The following is a 26583-nucleotide window of genomic DNA, read 5'->3' as shown; positions in this document are numbered from 1 at the left end:
CATTGTGAGAGAAAAAGCAATAAAGATACTCCTCAAAGTCCTAGACCCCATGATCCATCCTCAAAGAGTGGAAGAACAGCAAAGTGGAAGGAACAAAGCACTGACGTCAATTACGAGATTAACCCCGGGCACAGGCAGCTGGAGGAAAGGCCTAAACATCAATATCCAAATACAGGCTATCGGGATAACTAGCTAACAGACAGATTGCGAAGTTATGGGGGGTATTCAAGTATTACACCCCCCACATTCCCATTTCTAGTCAATCCCCTTCCCTAGACGAAGGTGGAAAATTTTTTTTCCTTTTTTTTTTTTTTTTGCAGAGAAGGTGGGGGTGGGGGGAGACGTGCGCAGGATCGCGAGAAGGAAAGCGAGAACTAGTTGGGTAATGATAGCTAGAATCTGGGCCTATTTTCTCTTTAACTAGAAATAACTTCCCATTGAAGAGGGTATTAAAAAGTAACAAATCAGTCGCTGGAATTCCTGAGGGAAGGAATGGATTAAGAAACGAAAGCGTAGAGGAGAAACGGCGAAAAGAGGGATTTCTGGGAATTTTTGTTAGGATGGGTTAGCCTTTTATTTATTTATTTTTTTTGTCCGAGGGCGGGGGAGGGGGGACGGTGAAACGGAAAAAAGAGAGGCGAAGCCGGGTCGAGCTGCCCGGGCCTGGAAGATCTCCCCGAGCCCCCAGGCGGACCCGGTTCTCCGTCTCCCCACCCCCACCCGGCCGCCTAACCAGGCCCGGCCCTCAGCCAGTTCCGTCAGCCCCTCTCACCTCCAATCCCTGCTCCGCTAGGCCCGAACCATCTCCCAGCTGCGGCAGCGGCGGCACCCGGCCTGCACCTTCACCGGACGCGCATTCGAGCCCGCCCGGGGGGCGGCGACAGGCTGCCAAGGGCGAGGGGCTCCGGGCGGCGGCGAAGGTTCGGGAGGTCTGGAAAGGAGCAGGCGGGGGCGGCGGCGACGCGCCTCACACGGAACAGGCGGAGGTCCCGCCCCGCTCCATGACGGTCGGGCCCAGGCCGGGACGGCCGACTGAGGCGGCAGGGGCGGGCCGACGAGGACCTGGCACCGGGATCCCCGCCCCGTCCGCTGGAGGCGGCGGCGGCGACGGCGACTCGGCTCCCGCAGCCAGGACTGTGACTGACGCAGCGGCCGTGCCACCCATGTGACCAGGGCCGGGCGGGGGCGAGGCGTCACGTGGCGACGCCGCGCCCCTCCCCGCCAGAAATGCTGGGGGCTGCGGGGCCGCGGGGCCTGCAGTGACGGGAGGCGACACGGGGCGGTGACTTGCGCGGCTGTCGGGTCGGACGACCCGGGACAGGCGGAAGCACTGGCCCGGGTGGCCTAGGCCCGAGTTCCTGGGCCCCGTGGCCGCGGGGCGCAGGGGCGGTCGGGCAGGACCCGGCCTGCAGATCACACCCTCCTGTGCACGTAGCCGCTACCGAGGTTCGGAAGGGCGGGGCCGGGCCTAGCCGGATCTACCGGTTCTGGGGCTCAGGTGACGGGGCTCAGGCTGTCCGCCCCTGGCCGGGGTCTAACCGAACCCTGAGCCCCCTGGACCGGCTTCCCGGTGCTGACGTCGATGCCCCGAGTCCAGCAGCCCTCAACAGGTCGGCAGAGAAAGGAAGTCTCCGAGGACTCACGCGGGAGGATGCTAGGAACCTCCCTTGGACTTCTCCCATGAAACCTCGCCAACCCTTTTTTTGTTCGTCATCGAAACGTTTTCTGCCACTAATACTGTTCTTCAGAATATCATTTTCAACACTTTCCTTCATCTTTTAACATCCTGCTAGTCAGGGCAAGCTGTAATTTAATTGAGAGTAAAATAATGGTTACAGACCAGACAGGATTTTCGAAGGGTCTCACAGAACTCAGTTTGGTTAACTGTTCAGAGAAACTACCTCCAGCTCATCATTTGAAAAACACTTTATAATCTCCTGCCTCTTACCTGTTGGTTTTTTTCCCCCTCTGTGAAGAAGCCTCAGGAAGCTGCGTTGTTTTACCTTCTACTAACTTGAAGAAAAAAAGCATTTTAAAGATTGCTTTTGATAAGGTTCAAGGTTTTTAAGGAGCTTTGTGATAAACTATTATAAGGAATGTGCGTACGAAAATGTTTTTATCAGCCCTAACAAATGGTAATTCACCAGCATCCATAGAAGTACAATTTTTTTTTTAATTCTGAACTGACCACCTATTATTTTTTAAGCTTCACTGTATATATCTGTACAGATTTTATCTATATGTGTCTATAAAATGAACAAGTGTATTAATTCAAAATCCAAAAAGGACTATGATGAAATAGAATGAAAAATAATTCCCGCTCCCATCCTTGCCCTTCAACTACCATAGTCTCAGAGGCAATCATTTAGCATTTCCTAATGTATCCCAAGAAATGTTACAAATAAACATGATAATAGTTACACTTCTTTTTACAGGAAAGATAATGTACTATATAGACTGTTAAGTTCCTTCCTTTTTTCTCTTAAAATAGCCTGGATATTCTTCCCTATTGATGTCGGGCCACAAGCAAACAGTCCAGAATTCTTGAGACATTTTTGGTGCAAAAAGGTGTTTACCTTATAGCACCAGAACAGGAGCAGAAGGAGCTGCACTTTTGCTGAATGAAGCCAGTGGTTATCTGCTTAGAGCTCAAGGGGGAGGGGATGTGCAGCGAGTATTAAAAATGTCTTCCTCGAAATTCTACTGGTAAAACTAGTTTTGGAAGATTTCTCTGGTGCTTATGGTTCAGCCTGATATTAACTATCAGTGAGCTTTACAGGCAGTCATAAGACCCTTTAAGAATGTAGCAATCAGCCCATGTTTGATACTTATCTAAACTGTGGAGGCTATAGATCACCTCTCTGTGCTAAAGGTGAACGTTTTTCTGCTTCTATACATCATCGCGTATGACTGCATAAAGAACTGCTTCATCCTTCCTAGTGGCAGTATAGTTTTCCATTGTATGCAAATATCATATTTAATCAATTGCCTGTGGGTGGACATTTAGATTGTTGCCAAGCCAATATCATCACAAACTAAGCAGCAACTGATAACTAATTACACCACACAAAGGGAAACTATACCAATAAATCCTTAGACTGGAAGCTTTAGATCAAAAGGTATTTTTAATTTTGGTAGATATTGCAAAATTATTCTCCATATGGGCACCTGGGTGGCTCAGTGGGTTAAGCCGCTGCCTTCGGCTCAGGTCATGATCTCAGGGTCCTGGGATCGAGTCCCGCATCGGGCTCTCTGTTCGGCAGGGAGCCTGCTTCCCTCTCTCTCTCTCTCTGCCTGCCTCTCTGTCTACTTGTGATCTCTCTCTATCAAATAAATAAATAAAATCTTTAAAAAAATTATTCTCCATAGAAGTTGCACGAATTTTATTTGCTTTCTTTCAAATTTTGCCTGGGAAGATTTACAAGGCTATATTGGGAGAGAGTAGGGATGATAAGGGGTAAGAGAAAGATTATCACTTTATACCATAATTAAAGAAGTATTAAGATGCCAAATTGATACTAAACAAACTTTACAAGAAGTTTCCTTTACTTATTTTGGAATAAATTGTTTGGCTAACCAAATGATGAGATGCTTTTTGTCCTGTAAAGGATCGTGATAACCTTTCACTATAAAGTGAGCAACTTACTTAAAAAACAGAAAATAGGGATTGAGAGTAGAAAATGAAGACTTTTCGGTGCCTGGTTGGCTCAGTCAATTAAGCGTCTACCTTAGGCTCAGGTCATGATCCTAGCGTCCTGGGATGGAGTCCCATGTTTGGCTCCCTGCTCAGTGGGGAGTCCGTTTCTCCCTCTGCCCCTTTTCCCACTAGTTCTCTCAATCTCTCTCTCAAATACATAAATAAAAATCTTTTTTTAGGGCGCCTGGGTGGCTCAGTGGGTTAAGCCGCTGCCTTCGGCTCAGGTCATGATCTCGGGGTCCTGGGATCGAGTCCCGCATCGGGCTCTCTGCTCAGCAGGGAGCCTGCTTCCTCCTCTCTCTCTCTGCCTGCCTCTCTGCCTACTTGTGATCTCTCTGTGTCAAATAAATAATAAATAAAAATCTTTAAAAAAAAAAGAGTTTAAAAATCTTTTTTTAAAAATGGAGGCTTTTTCTTGGCATTATTCCACAAATAAGAATTTTCTTCCCTACCAGCAATGAAAGAAAAATTTCTAGAATTGTTTCTCAATATATAACATTTTAAAGCTCTTATCATTTTATTTGATCAGATTTTTAAAGATTTTATTTATTTATTTGACAGACAGACCACAAGCAGAAAGGCAGGCACAGAGGAAGGGAAACAGGCTCCCTGCTGAGCAGAGAGCCCGATGTGGGGCTCTATCCCAGGACCCTGGGACCTGAGCGGAAGGCAGAGGCTTTAACATAGTGAGCCACCCAGGCGCCCCCAGATGCATCCATTTTAACAGAGAATTTTCTCTATTTTTATGTTCCAGAATGTAAGTCAACTTCACAGAATGGAGAAATAGTAGAAAATACCAACCAGAGCTGTAAGAAAAAAAAAACCTCAAAGAAATAGATGATTGTTATATTTACATGCCAGATTTTAACAAAGTATTCAGTATATATTGTTCTGTAGCAGTTCTGAGTAGAGTTCTGGTTTTTAAGATTTTTATTTTTAAAAAATTTTCAGAGGGGGGAGGGGCAGAGGAAGAGGGAAGGTCGGGGGCAAGAAGGAAAGGGGAGAGGCAGAGGGAAAGGAAGAGAGAATCTTAAGCAGGCTCCAATCCCAGCGCAGAGCCCAACTCAGGGCTCCATCTCACGACCCTGAGATCATGACCTGAGCTAAAATCAAGAGTCAGACAATCAACTGAGCTGCCCAGGCACCCGGAGTTCTGTTTTTTTTTTTTTTTTTAAGTCATTTTTTGAGATATAATTCACATACAATAAAATGCATCCTTCTTGGGGCGCCTGGGTGGCTCAGTGGGTTAAGCCGCTGCCTTCGGCTCAGGTCATGATCTCAGAGTCCTGGGATCGAGTCCCGCATCGGGCTCTCTGCTCAGCGGAGAGCCTTCTTCCCTCTCTCTCTCTCTGCCTGCCTCTCCATCTACTTGTGATTTCTCTCTGTCAAATAAATAAATAAAATCTTTAATAATGAGTTCAGACAAATGTGTACAGTTGTGTAACTACCTCCATAATCAGGACATATAACATTTCCATTACACCAAAACATTCCCTCATTCTCCTTTGTAGTGAACACCTCACCTCAACCCCAGTTCCTGGCAACCACTGATATGCTTTCTTCCCCTATTCTTTTACCATTTCCAGACTATAACATAAATGGAGTCATACAATTTGTAGCCTTTTAAATCTCTCTTATTTCACTTAGCATAATGCATTTGAGATTCATCCACTGTCATTGCATGTATTGGTAATTTATTCCTTTTTATTGCTGAGTGGCAATCTATTATACGGCTTTAACACAGCTTGTTCATCCCTTCATTAGGTGAAAGACATTTGAGTTTCCAGTTTGTAGTGATTATGAATAAAGCCGATATAAACATCTATGTGCAAAGTTTCATTCAGGCTTTAAATTTAGGGTTTTTTAAAATTAATGTTTTTTTTAGAAAACATATTTCATTTTTAAGTAATCTGCTCATCCAGTGTGGGACTTGAACTTACAACCCCAAAATCAAGAGTTCTATGCTCTACTGAGCCAGCCAGGTTTCCCTAAAATTATTTTCTAAGAGTCACATCTAGGTTGGAAATACCACGTCACAACTTCATCGACATAAATATCATTTCATATTATTTTAGAAGCTTAAATTTTATTCATTGACATTTATTAAACATCTGTATATAGCAGGTACCATTCTAGGCACATGGATAAAACCATTGTCAAATTCCCTTCCCAAAAAATACACCCAAACAATATGGTGATAAGGCAAAACTTTATTGTTTACTGATAAGAGGGATCAGTACTTTGACAGTCTCAGTAACATTTCCAAGAGGGAAGGTTTTGGGGTCTGGTTTAAGGGGGCTCTTCAATCAGGAGGTTTGATTAGGATTTGGTGACAATCATGACATAATAGGTTAGGATTAGTAGACACAGTAAGGGGGTTTTAAGAGTCTTGGAGAGTGTATTAGCTATTATTGCTGCTCTAACAAACACAAAGTTAGGGGCTTAAGATTGCACAAATTTATCATCTTATAATTTTGTAAGTCCAAAGTCTGACACTGATCTTGCTGGGTTAAGACCAAGTTGTTGGCAGACTGAATCCTTCTGGACACTCCAGGAGACAATCCCTTTCTTTGTCTTTTCCAGCTTGGAGAGGCTATCCACATCCTTCAGCTTATAGCCCCTTTCATCTTCGGAGTCAGCAATTGCTGGGTGAGTACTTTCCTAAATCACATCACTCTGACTTTCTCTTCTGCTCCCTCTTCTACTTTTGAGAACCCCTGTGATTACTGTGGGCCAATTCAGATAATCCAGAAAGATCTATTTTAAGGTCGACTGAATTAACAACTTAATTCTACCTGCCACCCTATATCCCTTTGTCCTGTAACACAGCATATTCAAAGTTTCGAGGGATTAGTACATGCACAACTTTGGGGGGCTGCTATTTTGTTGTACACAGTCATTTAAAGTCATCTACTGAAAAAATAGAAAAGATTCAGCACTAAGAGAAAAAAAAAGTTAAAATATAAAGTTATCTACTGAAAAGTTGAGCAGTCTGATGTTCATTTAAATGGGATTTTGAGGGGTGCCTGGGTGACTCAGTGGGTTAAAGCCTCTGCCTTCAGCTCAGGTCATGATCCCAGCATCCTGGGATCAAGCCTTGCATTGGGCTCCAGGGAACCTGCTTCCCCCCTCCTTCTCTGCCTGCCTCTCTGCCTACTTGTGATCTCTGTCAAATAAATAAGTAAAATAAAATATATAAATATATATTTATAATATATGAATAAAATAAAATTTAAAATACATAAATTAAATAAGTGGGTTTTTAAAAAAATATTTATTTATTTGAGAGAGAGAGAGTGGGTGTGCATGCTCCTGTGAGTGGGAGAAGGGCTGAGGGAGAGAATCTTCAAGCAGACTCTCCTTTGGGTGTGGAGCCCCATCTCTGAACCCAGGAGGTCATGACTTGAGCTGAAACCAAGAGTCAGTTGCTCAACTGACTGAGCCATTGAGGCCCCCCAGTGCTAAATACTTTCAATGTGTTATTTCATCTTCCCAACCTTTTCATCTCTGTCTTGTCCATTACCACCATGACACTGAAACCACTCACCAAGAACACCAACAATGACCACATTGCCAAATTCAAAAGTTGAATCTTTGTCTTTACTTTACTGACATTTAATACAGCTGACCATTTCCCCTGGTTTGAAACACTTCTGTATTTTTTAGAGATGCCCCACTATTGAATTTCTCTCTAAAACCCCTGGTTGCTACTTTTCAGGCTCATTTGCAGAAGATCCTTTACCTTTTTCTGACTTCTGAATACAAGTGCCCTAACACTTGGTTTTGAGCTCTTTCACTGGAGAGATCCAGAGATGGCCAACACTTTCTATAAAGGCAAGATAGTAAATAGCTTAGGCATTGCAGGCCAAGCAGCAAAATCAAGGATTTTATGTAGGTATATAACAATAGATTTAATTTTTTCCATTAAATTTTTTAAGTTTTTTTTAAAAGATTTTATTTATTTATTTGAGAGAGAGATCACAAGTAGGCAGAGAGGCAAGGGGAAGCAGGCTCCCCACAAAGCAGAGAGCCCGATGCAGGGCTCGATCCCAGGACCCCGAGATCATGACCTGAGCCTAAGGCAGAGCCTTAACCAACTGAGCCACCCAGGCGCTCCTATTAATTTTTTTGATAAAATTCAAAATTTGAGTAAGCTTTGTAATTCAAGTCTACTAATAAGGATAGTAATTTTTCTTTTTTGGCAGGGAGTGAAGATAACATTTCACTTGATTGGGATTCAGAATTAATGTTTCCTGTCACCAGAAGTGCATTCAGGGGTGCCTGGCTGGTTCAGGTGGTAGAGCATAGGAATCTTGATCTTGGGGTCTTGAGTTCAAACCTCATGTTTGATTTTTAGAGCTTACATTTTTTAAAAAAGTGCTTTCAAATACTGATCTGTTAATGCTTATCTGTAATGAAATTCTATTTCACTTTTGAAAACATCTTTTCACACAGATGGGTACTGCCAAATACTAATATCAATCTGTTGGCATGTGATATTAAGAATAGGCATGTCTTGGGGTGCCTGGATGGCTCAGTCTGATAAGCATCTGCCTTCGGCTCAGGTCCTGATCTCAGAGTTCATGCTCACTCTCTCTTTCTAATAAATAAAATCTTTAAAAAAAAAAAAAAGGAATATTCATTTCTTGGAAAAAAATGTATAGAATTTCACTAAGTTCTTTCTTGATGTATTCCTTAGGACAAATCATTACCTTGAAGGGCAATCACCTCTAATTAAAGATTGAATGGGAGATCCTCAGTTGTATAGATAGGTGGATTTTAAAATATGAAAATTTCCTTTAGTTCTGAAGTGAAGTCCAGAAAACACTGTAGGCACTGAACTCAGAAAAGATATACGCAGCAAATTTGTGTGGTAATGCACATTTTACTTCTCGCTGTAACTTTTGACAGCACAGGAAGTGTGTGAAGCAATTTACATCATTTGTCTTCAAAAAAAGTTATTGTTGCGGAAATAACTTCACTGTGGTAAAAGTTTTCACGTATGAACAGTTTGCCTTGTAATTCCAGGTTGAACTCATTAAGACGCAACACTGAGTCGTCAGTAAAAGCCAATTTCCAAATTATTTCGTGTTCAACAGTAGATGAGGGCAATTCTCATTCATAAAAACCTCTGTCTCGTTGTATTCACAATCGCCAAAAGGTGGAAGCAACCCAAGTGTCCATCGATGAATGAACGGATAAGTAAAATGTGGTATACTCATACAAGAGCTTATTACTCAACCTTAAAAGGAAGGAAACTCTGACACATGCTGTAACATGGATGAAACTTGAGGATGTTATGCTCAGTGAAATAAGTCAGTCACAGAACAGACAAATACTGTAATATTCCAGTTCTATGAGTACCAAGACTAGTCAAATTCATAAAGACAGAAGGTAGAATGATGGTTGCCAGGATATCGGGGAATGGGAGAATGGGAACTTTGTTTAATGGGTATAGAGTTTCTGTTTCTCATGATGAGATGAGTTTTGCAGATGGATACTGACGATGGTGGAGATGGTTTCACAACAAAGTGCATGTACTTAACACCACTGAAATGGTCACTTGAAAATGGTTAGAATGTTAAATTTTATGTTTTACTATTTTACCATCATTTTTAAAAATTTCCATCCATGTCCTGAGCTCCAACAATCACGACTATACTTTAACCCCTACTAAGCCATGAAACTAATGTGGCAGAGTCAGGATAACCAGGTTTATTTCTGAAAGAAATTCCTGGAACTCATGATGGTTAAATCTAAGGGAGCAAATGAAGTTCATTGTTGACACCATTGGTTCAATAACATGTGATAAATTCAAATGTTTGCCCTAAGGCTGGCTTTAGACACCTTACATTTTCAAAAACTTTATAAATCTGTTCAACCGAATTTTTTCTGCTTCTCACATATTAGTACCATTGATTGTAACACATCTTATCCCACTCAACTTCCAGTTATAGTGAATTAGTGTTTCCTCAATTTCTTTGAAAATATTCTCACACGTAGAAAATATTCTCACAGACTAGTCTTAGAGGCTATTTCTTCGGTCACTTCTAAATCAACATTGATTCCTTGAATAAACAACTGACAGAATGGCATAACATCCCTGGGCTTATCAAGAGTTGAAGACAGGGACGCCTGGGTGGCTCAGTTGGTTAAGCAGCTGCCTTCGGCTCAGGTCATGATCCCGGCGTCCTGGGATCGAGTCCCGCATCGGGCTCCTTGCTCAGCAGGGAGCCTGCTTCTCCCTCTGCCTCTGCCTGCCATTCTGTCTACCTGTGCTTGCTCTCTCTCCCTCTCTCCCTCTGATAAATAAAATCTTTAAAAAAAAAAAAAAAAAGAGTTGAAGACAACATGGATTAATAGAATTGAGAAACTATAAATAATTCCTAACACTTATCAGTTGGTTTTCCACATGGGTTCCGAGGTAATACAATAGGCAAGCAATACTCTTTTCAACAAAGAGTACTGGGCAACAACATATCCATATACAAAAGAATGAATTTGGACCCCTACTTTTTGCCATATACAAAAATCAGCTCAAAATGAATCAAAGATCTAATTTTAAGAGCTAAAACTGTAAAACTCTTAAAGAAAACATAGGCATAAGTTTTAAGACTTGGACTAGGCAATAGTTTATTAGAAAGGTGTGATATTGTGATTTATAATTTAAATGTGTATTTATATGTGAATAGCCAAATGTATTTCTTATATATTTGGTGCTTGTGCACAATTTCTGGCTCACAGCTTCCCAAACCCTTGGGATTCCCTAAGTGCTGAGAGTGATAAGGCATCTTTCATTTATTAATAGGGTGACTTCTGGGATTCACCTAAGGATGGAGACTGATTACCAAGAAGACCAACTATGTGATGGGAAGGTTGAAACTATCAGTCCCATTCACAACCCCTTACTCCCCAACCTCCCAGAAGGGAAAAGGTTGACTAAGCCAGTGGCCAGTTACTTAATCAATCATGACTATGCAATGAAGCTTCCATAAAAACCAAAAAGTACTGGTTCTGAGAGCTTCTGGGGGAGAATTACATACTTGGAGAGGGTGTGGAAGCTCTGTGCACTTTCCCCATACCTCGCTCTGTATATCTCTTCATCTGCATGTTGAGTCATATCCTTTATCATATCCTTTAATACACCAGTAAACACGACTATTTCCCTGAGTTCCGTGAGCTAAGGAGGAGGTTATTTAGTCCCTCCACAATCTGTAGCTGGTTGGTCAGAAACACAAGTTATAGCCTGGGGCTTGTGTCTGGCATCCTAAGTGGGGGATAGAAGGCATCTTGTAGGACTGAGCCCTGAGTGTGTGGAATCTGATGCTATCTCTGGGTAGATGGTGTCAGAATTGAGCTGAATTCTTGGACATCCACCAGGTATCCAAAAATGGCTTGGTGTTGGTGTGGGGGAACCCCTCCCATATTGGAATCGGGTCTAGGAAATTTAAAAGAATACAACACCAAAAAGACAAGCAGTGAAAGAAAAAGATAGACTTCTTCAACATTAAAAACTTTTGTACATCAAAGAACAGCATCAAGAAAATGAGAAGAGGGCACCTGGGTGGCTCAGTGGGTTAAGCCACTGCTTTCGGCTCAGGTCATGATCTCGGGGTCCTGGGATCGAGTCCCATGTCAGGCTCTCTGCTCAGCAGGGAGCCTGCTTCTTTCTCTGCCTGCCTCTCTGTCTACTTGTGATCTCTCTGTCAAATAAATAAATAAATAAATAAATCTTTTAAAAAAAAAAAAGAAAGAAAATGAGAAGACAAGACAAATACCCTGTTTTTCAAAAGTAGGCAGAAGATCTGAATAAATTTTTTTTTAAGATTTTATTTATTTATTTGACAGACAGAGATCACAAGTAGGGAGAGAGGCAGGCAGAGAGAGCGAGAGAGGAGGAGCAGGCTCCTTGTGGAGCAGAGAGCCAGATGCGGGGCTCGATCTCAGGAGACTGGGATCATGAGCTGAGCTGAAGGCAAAAGCTTTAACCCACTGAGCTGCCCAGGTGCCCCAACATTTCTTTAAAGAAGATATGCAAATGGTCAATAAGCACATGAGAAGATCTTCAACATCACTAAGCCATTAGGGAAATGCAAATTAATAAAATTAAGAGCAGGGGCGCCCGGGTGGCTCAGTGGGTGAAAGCCTCTGCCTTCAGCTCAGGTTATGATCCCAGGGTCCTGGGATAGAGCCACGCATCCACGCATCGGGCTCTCTGCTCAGCGGGGAGCCTGCTTCCCCCTCTCTCTCTGCCTGCCTCTCTGCCTACTTGTGATATCTGTCAAATAAATAAATAAAATCTTTTAAAAAAAATTAAGAGCACACAATGTGACTAAATTGAATTTAAATAAAATTTTGAAAATAAGAAACAAAATTTAAAGATTTAAAAAATAAAAAAAAAATAAAACCCACAATGCAAAAGATACTACTTTATACTTGTGAGGATGGCTATAATCAAAATGACAGATAATTACAAGTGTTGGTAAAATGTGGAAAAATTGGAACACTCGCAGATTGCTGTTGGGATTATAAAATGGTACAGCTGCTTTGGAAAACTGTCACTTCCTCAAAAGATTAAACATAAAGTTACCATATGTCCTAGAAATTCCATTCCTTGGTATATATACAAGAGAATTCAAAACATATGTCCACACAAAAACTTGTACACAATGTTCATAGCAACATTACTTATAATAGCCAAAAGAAGGAAAACAACCCAAATGTCCAACTGGATGAATGGATAAACAATGTGGTATGTCTATACAACAGAATATTTATCATTTGGCAATAACAAAAATGAAATACTGATGCATGCTACTCTATAGATGAACTTTGATAATATTATGCTAAGTGAATGAATTGAGTCACAAAGGACAATTTATTATATAAATTCCACTTATATGAAATGTCCACAAAAGGCAAGTCTAAAAACAGAAAGAGGTTGTGGTTACCAATGACTGGGTGGTTAGGAAAGAAATGAGTAAAAACTGCTAATAGTTATAGGGTTTCTTTTTGGAGTCATAAAAATATTCAATATTTATTCTGGTGATGGCTGCACAACTCTGAATTACACTTTAAATGAGTAAATTGTATGGTATGATGATTACATCTCAACTATCATAAAAAATAGAGAGTCGAGGAAACCAGTTGACATCACTTACCTTGTTTCTTTATTGACTATTTTTTTTCTTAATTGACTATTGATGTTGGTCTCAATATCTTCTATTCTGAGCAACTGTTCTAACGGGAAGGCTAAACATCTTAAATAAGTTTATTTTCTCTGTAAACAGTTCTTTGCTGTAATCAAACGTAATTTAATGAGCCTGCCATCAGTAAATGGCTTTCTTTGCTTGGATGACAAAGACTCACTTAGAAACTTACTTTGGTTATAGCCTCCTTTTCTGTTTTTCTTTTTGTGAAGAAATTAAGCTGTCCTGAGATAGCCCATTTAAAATTTCCTTTTTGGGGCGCCTGGGTGGCTCAGTGGATTAAAGCCTCTGCCTTCAGCTCAGGTCGTGATCCCAGGGCCATGGGATCGAGCCCCGCATCAGGCTCTCTGCTCAGCAGGGAACCTGCTTCCTCCTCTCTCTCTGCCTGCCTCTCTGCCTACTTGTGATCTGTCTGTCAAATAAATAAATAAAATCTTTAAAAATAAAATAAAATAAAATTTCCTTTTTAAAAATACTATTTATTTATTTTTTATTATTTGACAGACGGAGATCATAAGCAGGCAGAGAGGCAGGCAGAAAGAGAGGCAGAGAGAGAGGAGGAAGCAGGCTCCCCGTTGAGCAGAGAGCCCTATTCGGGGATCCATTCCGGGACTCTGGGATCAGGACCTGAGCCTAAGGCAGTGGTTTAACCCACTGAGCCACCCAGGCGCCCCTTTTTTTTTTTTTTTTAAAGACACTCCTTTCACTGGGGCGCCTGGGTGGCTCAGTGGGTTGAAGCCTCTGCCTTCGGCTCAGGACATCATCCCAGGATCCTGAGATCGAGCCACGCTCTCTGCTCAGCGGGGAGCCTGCTTCCCTCTCTCTCTCTGCCTGCCTCTCTACTTGTGATCTCTCTGTCTCTGTCAAATAAATTAAAAAAAAAATCTTTAAAAGAAATTCCTTTCACTTTCATTACCCCCCCTTTTTTTCAGATTATTCATTTATCTGACAGAGAGAGAGAAAGAGAGAGAGAGATCACAAGTAGGCAGAGAGGCAGGTAGAGAGAGAGGGGGAAGCAGGCTTCCTGCTGAGCAGAGAGCTGAGCTGAAGGCAGAGGCTTAACCCACTGAGCCATCGAGGCACCCCCCATTTAAAATTTTCAATACCGGGCGCCTGGGTGGCTCAGTGGGTTAAGCCGCTGCCTTCGGCTCAGGTCATGATCCCAGGGTCCTGGGATCGAGCCCCGCGTCGGGCTCTCTGCTCAGCAGGGAGCCTGCTTCCTCCTCTCTCTCTGCCTGCCTCTCTGCCTGCTTGTGATCTCTCTCTGTCAAATAAATAAATAAAATCTTAAAAAAAAAATTTTTTTTAATTTTCAATACCTTTTATGATTTAGCCTCAGAAGTCACATCAATGGCTATGGTATTCTATTGGTTGCATAAGTCAGGACTATTCAATCTGGGAAGGGATGTACAAGGACATGAATATCAAAAGTCAGGAGTGAGTTGAGTCCATTTTAGAGGCTGCCTACCACAATGTCCTTTTAACTGAATCAATAAAAAACCCCAAGTGTCATCATTATTTTTCATTTCATCAATCATGTTTTGTTGTAATTATTATAATGCAAATAGTAAGTAGTTAATACAAAGTTGCTCATGGTTTATAGTCTCCATATATCTATCGCCCCCACCCCACCCCAGAAATGAAGTCCAAGTAAACGATTAAGGCAAATGAGAATACTAACAATCTTATTTATCATTTATTTATTCATCCTCTTAACAATTATCTACTGAATGCCTATTGTCTACCAGATAGCATTATAAGCATTCTAGACTGTAGAGACAGTAGTGAACAAAACAGTTCTCTTTCTAATAGGGCTTCTATTTTAGTGAAGACACAGACACACAAATACACACTTACATATGATCAACTCTCAGGTATAAATACAAAGAGGAAAAAGGGAAAAGGGATAAAATGACTACAGATACTATTTTAGCTAGGTTGGCCAGGAAAAAACCTCTCAAAGGAGATGAATATTAAGGAAAAACTTAAAACATGGTCTTTTTTTTTTAAGATTTTTTTTTTTAAATTTATTTGACAGAGAGAGATCACAAGTAGGCATAGAGGCAGGCATAGAGAGAGGAGGAAGCAGGCTCCCTGCCGAGCAGAGAGCCCGACGCGGGGCTCTATCCCAGGACCCTGAGATCATGACCCGAGCTGAAGGCAGTGGCCTAACCCACTGAGCCACCCAGGTGCCCCAAACATGTTCTTTTAATAAATGTTTACTTTAAAACATATGAGCATTGGGTTTTTTTTTTTAACTTTTTTTTTTTAAGATTTTATTTATTTATTTGACAGACAGAGATCACAAGTAGGCAGAGAGGCAGGCAGAGAGAGAGGAGGAAGCAGGCTCCTCGCCAAGCAGAGAGCCCGATACGGGGCTCGATTCCAGGACCCTGGGACCATGACCCAAGCCGAAAGCAGAGGCCTTAACCCACTGAGCAACCCAGGCACCCTTGAGCATTGGGGTTTTTAAATCATAATTACTGCATAACAAATGGCTCGAAACTTAGTGGCTTAAAAGAGCAGTAGCCATTTATTATCTCTCACGATTTCGGTGGGTCAGGAATGCAGATATGGCTTTGGTAGGCAACTCTGGCTTAGGGGTCTTTGAAGAGGTAGTAGTCATTGGAAGACTTAACTGGGGATGGAACATCAGACGTGGCTTGTAGGTTGCTGCTGGTTGTCATAGTTGTCATATAGAAGATGCTGTTCCTTTCCACTGGGGTCTCTCTACAAGACTGCCTGAGTATCCTCATACCAAGGAGTGAGTGTTTCAAGGGACAAGAGCAAGGCAGAAGCTGTAATACCTTTATGACCTAGCTTCTGAAGTCACACACTGTCACTTTTGTATTATTCACCTGGTCACGTAGATTAGCCCTGATTCACTGTGGGTAGGGACTACACAGGGCATTAATAACAGGAAATGTGGATCATTTCAAACCATCTAAGAGGCTGGTTATACCAATCCAAACCATCGTTTTCTCTTGTATATGATCTTAAGCATTTACATGAGGGGAAAAAAACCCATTAATGAACACGAAAATCAATTTTTTATATTGGTCCAATTTCATTTCTAGTCTTTATTCACATGCATAACCTGTGTAAATTCACATAGAACACTGTACCCAACAATGCTAGAATATACATTCTTTTCAAAGTACACTATGAAGGTACATTTACCAAGGTAGTCCATACTCCAGATCATAAAACAAGTCTCAGTAAGTGTAAAAGGATTCAGGCCAGGAATGCCTGTGTGGTTCTGTGGATTAAGCATCTGATGCTTGACCTCAGGTCATGGGATTGAGTCCAGAGTCGGCTTGAGTTTCTTTCCCCTCCCTGCCCCCTGCTCACACACCCTCTGTCCTTCTCTAAAATGAATAGATCTTCAAAAAAAAAAATTTTATATGGGGCGCCTGGATGGCTCAGTCACTTGGCTCTCTTCAGCTCAGGTCATGATCAGCTCAGGGTCCTGGGATCAAGCCCCACATCAGGCTCCCTCCTCGGTTGGGAGCCTACTTCTCCCTCTCCCTTCCACTCTGCCTACGGGAGGTCTCTCTCTCTATCAAATAAATAAATAAAATCTTTTAAAAAAAAAAAGTACAAAAACACTTTAAGAATGGATTTTTGTTTGTGGGAAATTTTAATTTCTTTAAAAATCGGGGCACCTGGGTGGCTCAGTGGGTTGGGCCTCTGCCTTCGGCTCAGGTCGTGGTCTCGGGGTCCTGGGATCGGGCCCCGCATCGGGCTCTCTGCTCTGCGGGGAGCCTGCTTCCTCCTCTCTCTCTCTGCCTGCTACTCTGCCTGCTTGTGATCTGTGTGTCAAATAAATAAATATTAAAAAAAATATTGGGTATTTGAGTCATCTGTTTATCTTGGGTGAAACTTGTTAGTTTGGCTTTCAAGTATTTTTGTTTCAACTAATTTATTAAATGAATAAGTTATATATTCCCTTATAGTCTTTTTAATATCTGTGGAATCTACAGTGATGTCATCTCATTCCTGATACTGGTAATTTATACCTTCTTTCGTTCTATCCTGAGCAGTCTGGCTAATGGTTTATCAATTTGACTGCTCTTCTTGTATAACCATCTTCTGGACTTATTGACTTTCTCTATTGTTTGTACCATTTTCCATTTCATTGGTTTCTGCTGTGATCTTCATTATTTTCTTTCTTTCTTTCTTTCTTTCTTTCTTTCTTTCTTTCTTTCTTTCTTTCTTTCTTATTTTTTCTTTTTCTGGCTTTCTAAGGTGCAAGCCAAAGTCATGGATTGAGAACTTTCTTTTTTTCCTAGTATTTGCACTATAAATTTGCTGTAAGTACTGCTTTAGGAGCATTTCACAAATACTGATATGTTCTGCTTTCATCTTAGAAAAATATTTTCTAATTTTCCTTTTCAGTTTTTTGATCCAGGGTTTGTATCAAAGTGTATTATTCAGGGGTGCCTTGATGGCTTAGGGGTTAAACTTCTCACTTGGGCTCAGGTCATGATCTCAGTGTTCTAGGAGATAGATTCCTGCATTGGGCTCCTTGTTAGGGGGTTAATCTGCAGGTACCACTCCTCTCTGCTCATTCTCCCTGCTCATGCTTTCTCTCTCTATCTCTCGCAGGTAAATAAATAAACTCTTAAAAAAGAAAAAGTGTATTATTCCGTTTCCACACACTGGGAGATTTTCTAAAGATGCTCCTGTTACTGATTTCTACTTTAATTCTGCTGTGGTCAGATATGCCTTGTATATACCTTGCATGACTTAAATTCTATTTATTAGGAATTGGTTTATAATCAGGAATATGGGCAACCTTGGTAAACATACCTTAGTAAATGTTCTGGGTGTACCTTGAAAAGACTGTGTATTCTGCTATTGTTCGGTGTTCTATAAATGCTACTTATATCAAATTGGTTGGTTGTATTGTTTGTTTATCCTTCCTGATTTTACATCTACTTGCTTTATCACTTATTGACTATGGACATTGAAATCTCTATACTATGAATTTGTTTATTTCTCATTTTATTTCTATCAGTTTTACTTGATATAGTTTCAAGATCCAGTATAAAGTGCACCAATACTTAGGATTGTTATGTCCTCTCGATGAATTGACCCCATTATCATACAAAATGATCTTCTTTAGCCCTGGTGATTTCTACTCTGTTATATAATATGTGCTCTCTAGTTTTCTGTTTACTAACGTTGGTGTATCTATTTGTGGATTTATGGTTGGCAGCGTGTCTTGCTCTTTTTGCCAATCTGATAATCCATAGCTTTTAGTTGGAATGTTTAGATCATTGAAAAAAATTATTTTATTAAAAATTTTATTTATTTATTTATTTGACACAGAGAGAGAGAGAAATCACAAGTAGGCAGAGAGGCAGGCAGAGAAAGAGAGAGGGAAGCAGGCTCCCCGCCAAGCAGAGAGCCCGATACGGGACTTGATCCCAAGACCCCAAGATCATGACCTGAACCGAAGGCAGAGGCTTAACACACTGAGCCACCCAGGTGCCCTAGATCATTCAAATTTAATGAGAGTATTGATGTGTTTAGGTTTAAATCTATCATCTTATTTTTTGTCCAATTGTTCCACTTGATTTTTGTTGTCTTTTTTTTATCAATTACTTTTTTAAAAATTCCATTTATCTCCTTTATTTGGTAATTAGTATAGCTCTCTGTTTTGTCATTTTATTTGGTTGATTTAGGGTTCAGAGTATATTTCATTATCCTCCCTAGGACTTTTGCCAGGAGAAATGAAAACATATGGCCATGCAAAGACCTGTACGTGAATGTTTAGAACAACTTTATTTGTACCAGCCTCCAAATAGAAACAGTCTGTCTAAATGTCCATTAATATATGAATAGATCAACAAATTTCATATGCCCATACAATGCAATACTAGTCATTACTAAAAAGGAAGGGACTTTGATGGGTATAAGAATGGTTCTCAAAATAATTTTGCTGAGGGGCGCCTGGGTGGCTCAGTGGGTTGAAGCCTCTGCCTTCAGCTCAGGTCATGATCCCAGGACGCTGGGATCGAGCCCCGCATCAGGCTCTCTGCTCAGCAGGGAGCCTGCTTCTTCCTCTCTCTCTGCCTGCCTCTCTGCCTACTTGTGATCTCTGTCCGTCAAATAAATAAATCTTTAAAAATAATAATAATAATTATGCTGAGAGAAAGAAGGTATACCAAAAACATATTATATTATTCTATTTATATAATAAAATGCAAGCTATGCTATAGGGCTTTTATTTAGGTTTTTATTTATTTATTTGAGATAGAGAGTGAGAGAGAACACAAGTAGGGGCAAGGGGAGAGGCAGAAGTTGAGGTAGAGAGAGAAGCAGACTCCCAGATGAGCAAGGAGCCCTAAATGGGGCTGGATCCCAGGACCCTGGGATCATGACCTAAGCCAAAGGCAGATGCTTAACCCACTGAGCCACCCAGGCACCCCACAAGTTATGTTATAGTTTAATTTTTTTTGTGGTTGTCTGGGGATTATTGAGGGGGAAGGGGGTCAGTAAACTGGGAGGAATGGGTGGGAAGGACTACAAAGGGACACAAGGGAACTTTGGGGATGAGGTTTACTTATCTTGGTGATGTTCATTGCATGAATGTGCACATATGTCAGATTATACACTTCAAATATATACAGATTATTCTGTCAACTGTACCTCAGTAAAGTTTATTTAGAAGTTTTTTTTATTATAATCACCAGTGCTCATCTCAATAAGAGCACTCCTTTAAAAAAATATTATCTTTTTAAGGGGCGCCTGGGTGGCTCAGTGGGTTAAAGCCTCGGCCTTCAGCTCAGGTCATGATCTCAGGGTCCTGGGATTGAGCCCCGCATCAGGCTCTCTGCTCAGCAGGGAGCCTGCTTCCCTTCCTCTCTCTCTGCTTGCTTGTGATCTCTGTCTGTCAAATGAATAAATAAAATCTTTAAAAATATATATATTTTTTCAACATTTTTCAATATTTTTTATGATATATATCATCAAAAATTATATATATATATATATACACACATATATATTAAAGATTTTATTTATTCATTTGACAGAGACTCAGAGAAAGAGGGAACACAAGCAGGGGGAGTGGGAGAGAGTGAAGCAGGCTCCCTGTGGCAGGGAGCCGGATGTGGGGTTTGATGCGGGGATCTATCCTAGGACCCTGGGATCATGAACTGAGCCAAAGGCCGATGCTTAACAACTGAGCCACCCAGGTGCCCCAATAAGAGAGCTCCTTAGTCCCCAGCACCTATTTCGCCCATCCTGCCACTCCTGTTCCTTCTGGTAACCATCAGCTTGTTCTGTGTAGTTAAGAATCTGTCTCTTGGTTCATCTCTCTCTTTCTCCCCTTTACTCATTTGTTTTGTTTCTTAAATTCCACATATGAGTGAAGTCATGGTAGTTGTCTTTCTCTGAATGACTTATTTTGCTTAGCAGTACACTCTCTAGCTCCATCCATGTTGAAGTGTTAAAGAGAAGTTGGAAAGGAAAGAAAAAAATATCATCTATGATCTTACCACTCAAATATGAAAGTTGCTAGCAATTTAGTCACTGAAAAATCTATAGACAACAACCCAAGGAGTATCTTAAGTTTTTAAAAAACTGTAGTATTCCATTATGTTAATAAAAATAGTTTGACCTTGGGGTGCCTGGGTGGCTCAGTGGGTTAAAGCCTCTGCCTTCGGCTCAGGTCATGATCTCAGGGTTCTCAGATTGAGCCCCGCATCAGGTTCTCAGCTCGGCGGAGAGCCTGCTTCCTCCTCTCTCTCTCTGCCTACCTCTCTGCCTACTTGTGATCCTACTGTCAAATAAATAAAATATAAAAAAAAAAAAGGGACGCCTGAGTGGCTCAGTTGGTTAAGCAGCTGCCTTCGGCTCAGGTCATGATCCCAGCGTCCTGGGATCAAGTCCCACATCGGGCTCTATTGCTCCGCAGGGAGCCTGCTTCTCCCTCTGACTCTGCCTTCCCCTCTGTCTGCCTATGCTCGCTCTCGCTCACTCTCTCTCTGACAAATAAATAAATAAAATCTTTAAAAAAAAAAAAAAAAAAAAAAATACTTGCTAGGGTCAATTTATATTTGTGAAGATTGTAGCTGCTATTATTGTTATTATTGTACTAGAATGGATATTTTTGTTTCAATATTTATCCAAACAACAGATCTGGCTGGAAACTTCCAGGTATACCTTTCCACTGTAATCAACTGATCACTAAGTTCTATAATATTTGTCACCTCCTTTTGACTATCATTTTTTAAAAAAGATTTTATTTATTTATCTGACAGATCACAAGTAGGCAGAGAGGCAGGCAGGCAGAGACAGAGGGAAGCAGGCTCCCCACAGAGCAGAGAGCCCGACATGGGGCTCGATCCCAGGACCCTGGGATTGTGACCTGAGCCGAAGGCAGAGGCATTAACCCACTGAGCCACCCAGGCGTCCCTGTCATTTTTTTTTTTTTTTTAAGATTTTATTTATTTGCCAGAGAGAGGAGACACAGCAAGAGAGGGAACACAAGCAGGGGAGTGGGAGAGGGAGAGGGAGAAGCAGGGTCCCCACTGACCAAGGAGCCTGACGTGGGACCCAGGACTCTGGGATCATGACCTGAGCCAAAGGCTTAAAAACTGAGCCACCCAGGCTTCCCTCCTTTCCACTATCATTATTAATGTGTTGGGTGTGTGTAAATATTTGGGTTTGCATAGATTATAAGAAAGGGCACAAAACCCACACAATATAGACTCTACTGTAAAGGGGTGAATTCTCTCTGGACTTAGTGGTGGGGACAAGTTATGTGTCAAGGTTCTGAGGACCAAAGTATCCAGGAGTGATCCTCATTTCTCTTCTGGACAACTGCAATAACATCTCTCATTCTTTTAATTTAATGTTAAAGGTATTAACAATAAATCTATGAATGCCTATGTGGCTCAGTCGGGTAAGCAACGGCCTTCAGCTCAGCCCCATGTTGGGCTCCCCATTGAGCCCTCTGCCTGTACCTCCCCCTGCTTGTGCTCTCTCTCTCCCACTCTCTGACAAATAAGTAAATAAAATCTTTAAAAATAAATAAATAAATAAACCAATAAATCTAATAACATGTGAAGAAACAATTTTTCTTGAGCATTTAAATGTTGGTTAAAGATGATCGATTAAGGGTACCTGGGTGGCTCAGTGGGTTAAGCCACTGCCTTCGGCTCAGGTCATGATCTCAGGGTCCTGGGATCGAGTCCCACATCAGGCTCTCTGCTCAGGAGGGAGACTGCTTCCTCTCTCTCTCTGCCTGCCTCTCTGCCTACTTGTGATCTCCCTCTGTCAAATAAATAAATAAAATCTTAAAAAAAAATTAAAAAAAAAGATGATCGATTAATTAAATGAAGCCATGCATTTCATATAATTGAGTATTAATCGTACACACATACATATATATTTATACACAACACTAACATCATGGATTTTATTAATGTCTTCGTTATCTCTATCCTAATTTTTGTCTTCCTAATTTTTGATCCCCTCTCTACTGCTATGCTTTTCTTCTTTTTGGTATCTTCTGAAGGACCTAATAATATTTTGATTTGTTCCTAGAATTACATTAATATTACTGTAACAAAAGTAAAATTAGGGGTGCCTGGCTCACTCAGTTGGTAGAGCATGTGACTCTTAATCTTAGGGTCACGAATTTGAGCCCCACTTTGGGTGTAGAAATTATTTAAAAATAAAATCTTAAAAAAAAAAAAACCCACTAACAGTAAACCATCTCAAACAAACTGAGATTACAGAATTTGGGTCACAGTTTGGTTTAGTGGAGTTCTGGGGCTTGGCTTTTTCTTAAGATCAAGTCAATCAATTGGTTTTACTTCCAGTCTTAACATTCTTAAAAAGATTTTAAATGTTTTTTGAATGTGAGATAAAATACAAATTCCTTACTCCGACATAGAATAGACTTGGGGGGGGGGCGCCTGGGTGGCTCAGTGGGTTAAAGCCTCTGCTTTCAGCTCGGGTTATGATCTCAGGGTCCTGGGATCGCATCGGGCTCTCTGCTCAGCAGGGAGCCTGCTTCCCTCCCTCTCTCTCTGCCTGCCTCTCTGACTACTTATGATCTGTCTGTCAAATAAATAAATAAAATCTTTAAAAAAAAAAAAAAAAGAATAATCTTGGGAATATATCCCCCCGTTGCAGCCTCAACCTCTGCTGGTGTCCCACACAAACAGGCTTCCAGCCATTCCCACCAATTTTTTCTCAGTCAAAACATACCTCCTGTGAAAGGCTTATTATCTAAACTCTTTCTGGCAATTGTTTCAGACTCTAAGCTCTCCAGCAAATTCTTTGTAGTACTTAAGCAATATCTGTAATTGTTTATTAATAGCCTGGGAATTCTCGGAGGACAGAGACAGGTACTTATCGATAGCTGTTAAATTTTGCATAACAAGTGTTTTCTCCTTTGTCCACGCACTCATTATTCCCTTCAAGATAGCCAACTAGTTAGGGATTATGCAAACATCTTTTCTTTTCTTTCTTTATTTCTTTTTTTTTCTTTTAAGATTTTATTTATTTGAAGGGGCACCTGGGTGGCTCAGTGGGTTAAGCCGTTGCCTTTGGCTCAGGTCATGATCTCAGGGTCCTGGGATCGAGTCCCACATCAGGCTCTCTGCTCAGCAGGGAGCCTGCTTTCTTCCCTCTCTTTGCCTGCCTGTCTACTCGTGATCTCTGTCAAATAAATAAAAATCTTTAGAAAAAAAAAAAAGATTTTATTTATTTGACAGCGAGACACAGCAAGAGAGGGACAGAAGCAAGGCGAGTAGGAGAGGGAGAAGTGGGCTTCCCACCAAGAAGGGAACTCATGCGGGGTTTGATCCTGGGAGCCTGAGATCAGGACCTGAGCCAAAGACAGATGCTTAAGGACTGAGCCACCCAGGCACCTGGCATTGTGCAAATATCTGATGACATTGGTTTATGTGCTTTGTGATCCTAGATTTTATTATGGATATGCCTAGTAATAACAGAAAATATATAATAAAAGAAATAGAAAATCTAAATAGAAAAAATATATTAAAAGAAACCATCTTTTATTTATTTATTTTAAAGATTTTATTTATTTGACCGAAGAGAGAGAGAACAAAGCAGCAGAGGGAAAGGGTGAAGCAGGTTCGCCACTGAGGAGAGAGCCCAAAACAGTGTTTGATTCCAAGATCTTTAGATCATGACCTGAGCTGAATGCAGGCACTTAACCAACTGAGCCGCATAGGAGCCCCCTTTATTTAATACTAAAGACAAACAAATACTGAAAACAAACAAAAGAAAACTGATGAGGATTTGTTTAAAGAATAAAGTAGTGGGGTGCCTGGGTGGCTCAGTGGGTTAAAGCCTCTGCCTTCAGCTCGGTCATGGTATCAGGGTCCTGGGGTGAAGCCCCACATCCAGCTCTCTGCCCAGCAGGGAGCCTGCTTCCTCCTCTCTCTCTGCCTGCCACTCTACCTACTTCTGATCTTTGTCAAATAAATAAATAAAATCTTTAAAAAAAAAAAGAGAGAGAGAAGAAAAAATAGAATAAAGGAGTCATCCTGAAGGGGCTTTCCTCATAGCTAAAGGTAGAACAATTTGAACAACAAAAGAAACAGTGATGGGGCACCTGGGTGACTCAGTTGATTGTCTGCCTTCATTCAGCTCAGGTCATGATCTCAGGATCCTGGGATCAAGGCTGCATCTGGGGGAAACCTGCTTCTCCCTCTCCCACTCCCTCTTCTTGTGTTTATCTTGCTGTGTCTGTCAAATAAATAAATAAAATCTTTAAAAATAAATACAATAAAGTAAAGCCAATTCCATCTTCAACAAATTAAGATTAAAAAATGAGGGAGAAGAAAGGTACTTGGGTGGCTCAGTTGGTTAAGTGTATGTCTTCAGCTCAGATCATGATCCCAGTGTCCTGGGATGGAACCCGACATCAGGTTCCCTGATCAGCAGAGAATCTGCTTTCCCCTCTCCCTCTGACCTTGCTCCCCCTCTCCCCAACCCCCACCTCATGCTCTCTCTAGCATGTGTACTCTCTCTCTCTCAAATTAATAAAATCATTTATTTATTTATTTATTTATTTGAGAAAGAGAGAGAGCACAAGCAGGGGTAGGGGCAGAGGGAGAGGGAGAAGCAGGTTCCCTGTTGAGCAAGGAGCCCGACATGAGATTTGATCCCAGGACCCCGGGATCATGACCCGAGCCAAAGGCAGACCCCTAACCAACAGAGCCACCCAGGCGCCCCTCAAATTAATAAAATCTTTTTTTTTTTTAACGATTTTATTTATTTATTTATTTGACAGAGAGAAATCACAAGTAGATGGAGAGGCAGGCAGAGAGAGACAGAGGGAAGCAGGCTCCCGCTGAGCAGAGAGCAGAGAGCCCGAAGCCGAAGGTAGCGGCTTAACCCACTGAGCCATCCAGGCGCCCCAAATTAATAAAATCTTTAAAAAATAAAGATAAACAAAATTTTGTAAAATTGGGGGAGAAGACACAGCTCTACCTTATAGGATTCCAATTAATGTAGAAGGAGAGAGGGAAATAGAACATCACTACTTGCGGGCGCCTGGGTGGCTCAGTGAGTTAAGCCGCTGCCTTCGGCTCAGGTCATGATCTCGGGGTCCTGGGATCAAGTCCCACAATGGGCACTCTGCTCAGCAGGGAGCCTGCTTCCCTCTCTCTCTCTGCCTGCCTCTCTGCCTACTTGTGATTTCTCTGTCAAATAAATAATAAAATCTTTAAAAAGAAAAAAAAAAGAACATCACTACTTGCAAAACATCACAGTAACAATTGGAGACAAGACCCACTAAAACTGGTGGGTGAGGATGCAGGAACAATTTGCATAGTCTCAAAGCATCTCCCCCAAAGTATCTATTAAGTAAAAGGGGAACTTTCCCATAGAGAAATGGGACAGAAACCACCTTAAGCAAGTAATCAAGGTCAACATAACAACTAATATAGAAGACATATTGACATTAGGAATCTTGTGATAGGGTAGATGGAGGACACAGCTTCATTGTTGTCCTATCCTTCCAGAAAGTATCAGTTCAATCACAAAAAAACACCACATAAACCCAAATTGAGGGACATCAGACAAAACAACTGATTAACAGTCTTTCAAAGCGATAAGGGTATGAATGACAAGGAAAGACTAAAGAACTGCTATTGACAATAGTAGACTTACAAGTAACTGTATTTTCTGGGTGATATTCTGGGACAGAAAAAGGACAATAATGGGGAAGCTGGTGAACTATGGTTATGGAAGATGCTAACATAAGGGGAAGCTGGTTGAGGTATATATGGAAAAGTAATTATTTTTGCAATGTTTCTGCAAACCTACTATCAGTTCAAAATATAAAGTTAAAAGAATAAATAGCACCATGAAGTATACCTTCTTTGTACTTTTTTTCTACTACCAGGGCTAATGTGTGGCCTATAACCATATTTAATTCCAGGAGAACATACTAATGAAATGTTTTGGAATGAAAACCTATGATCTAATGACTTTCCTTGATATGGTTGTGGTTGAGGGGTGCCTGGGTGGCTCAGTGGGTTAAAGCCTCTGCCTTCGGCTCAGGTCATTGATCTCAGGGTCCTGGGATCGAGCCCCACATTGGTCTCTCTGCTCAGCAGGGAGCCTGCTTTCTCCCTCTCTCTCTGCCTCCCTCTCTGCCTACTTGTGAACTCTGTCTGT

At 41.4% G+C, this 26583-nt stretch overlaps 1 protein-coding gene across 2 annotated transcripts in view; it reads right to left on the bottom strand.

Moving 5' to 3' along the window:
- The window catches only part of AFF4 (ALF transcription elongation factor 4), a 98361-nt gene extending 96669 nt beyond the window's left edge, over window positions 1–1692 (bottom strand). Inside the window, exon 1 of one of the 2 annotated variants that reach the window (XM_082725638.1) lies at window positions 773–1692. The gene's annotated coding sequence lies outside the window, so the exon portion shown is untranslated. The remainder of the gene's footprint in view (window positions 1–772) is intronic. The other variant, XM_082725637.1, reaches the window with a different exon arrangement.
- Between the last annotated feature and the right edge of the window lie 24891 nt (window positions 1693–26583).

Source organism: Mustela nivalis, assembly GCF_964662115.1.
Source record: "Mustela nivalis genome assembly, chromosome: 3".
NCBI lineage: Eukaryota > Metazoa > Chordata > Mammalia > Carnivora > Mustelidae > Mustela > Mustela nivalis.
This window is presented reverse-complemented; position numbering and strand designations above follow the sequence as displayed.